Genomic DNA, 1,689 nt, shown 5'->3' on the forward strand with positions numbered 1-1,689 from the left:
TTTTGGGAGGTTAATTTAGGTGTTTCATATATTGTGTTAGCTAGCTAATTAATAGAGAGAAGTGTCCTCTCTTATGTCCGTGCTTGGTCGACGCTACGTACTATATACGTATAGAGAGGACTAGACACGCTAGCTAGCTAGTAAGCAAACGAAGGAAACAGAAGATCGTCATGAACATATATGCATACAGAGAGAAGTGATATTGACCACCTCTCCTTCTCCGAGAGATTGGCCGAACAACAAGTTCTCGTATATCTATCCGACACTACCGGCTACATATACACAATAATTATCTCTTACAATATAATCTCCTAATTATATACGAACACATGATCCACATAGTATTCCCCGTCTTCAGCGATCACGTGGTCAAGGAAGAATGCCGCCAATTCCTCTTGAATTGCTCGCATACGAGCTGCTGCTATGAGTTCATCCCGCATCCGAAAGATCTAATTTGAAGAAGGGGGTCAATACATACATATATATATATATATATGAATAAATGAAACTCAACACAAATGAAGGTAATAAAATAAAATTGTGAATATTATTGCTTACGCACTTCATATTGTTTGTCAGAGTACCCTCGTTCACAGGCCGTGTGGCGGATGGACTCACAAACGTAGTATCCACGGTAATCATTTCCTTGTTCCTGCCACAACCACTTTACAAGAAATAGAGGTCAATCAAACTGATAAGCAAGCATGCCAAATGGTATTGATGAAACTAGCGCTTGAATCACTAGGAGATGCGCGGAACATGTTACTATAGTACTTACTTTCAGGTGTCTAAATTGCAGCTTCTTCAGCAGTCCCGAAGATTTTTTGCTGAATTTTCTCCAAACCCTACCAGACAAAGAAAACAATTACTTGATATCAGGAAATAAACAAAGTTGCTGATATGGTGGATAATGATCGATTTAACTTACTTCTTGAGCATTTGAGTCATGTCCGCATAGTCCTGGGGATCTTTTCGTCTCGAGTCTAAGACGGTTACTAGTCCCTGCTCAAGCTTAATCTCTAGGAGAATATAGTGGAACCTGTGCAAGCATGCATAACTCATCAATTACATTAATATAACCTAGACTAATAAGGGAAACCGAATATGCACAAGACAGTAACACTCACTTGAAGTTGTAAGGAAATAGTATTATATCTTTCTTTTCATTTATTACCAACGACCGTAGCAAGTTGGCCTTGGTATCGTCGGCATGATATTTAACCTCAGTTGCATCTATGAGATTTGTGTTAATGAACCCAATATCACCGATTTGTCTTCTCTTCAATTCGGCGATCTTCAATTTGCATAATATAGTGAGGATAATTATAAGTACATGCAATGAAAGAGCTGACCTATATAGAGAGACTTAATGACAGAAGTAGTACTACTTACAGACAGTAGCAAGTGACCATTGCTTTATCGAGGGCCTTTTGATTAAAAACTGGAAGAACTCCTGAAATGGAACATTCAACAGTTCAATTCCAACGAGGTCATGCTCCTCTCTAACTCTCAGCGTCAAAGTATTCCTCCCCCCAGAGTGTCTGCAGGATTTCATGTACCAATCATGGAATCTTCGCATCATCGTTGTTAGAGATCTTTCATCTTTGACGAGAGGCTTCCCGTACTCGTATTTGTGTTCCTCCACCTCCAAGAACTCATAATGTACATTGTCGGGCAGGTAATCTCCAA

The sequence above is a fragment of the Triticum dicoccoides genome, chromosome 6A (genome assembly GCF_002162155.2).
Source record: "Triticum dicoccoides isolate Atlit2015 ecotype Zavitan chromosome 6A, WEW_v2.0, whole genome shotgun sequence".
Taxonomy (NCBI): Eukaryota; Viridiplantae; Streptophyta; class Magnoliopsida; order Poales; family Poaceae; genus Triticum; species Triticum dicoccoides.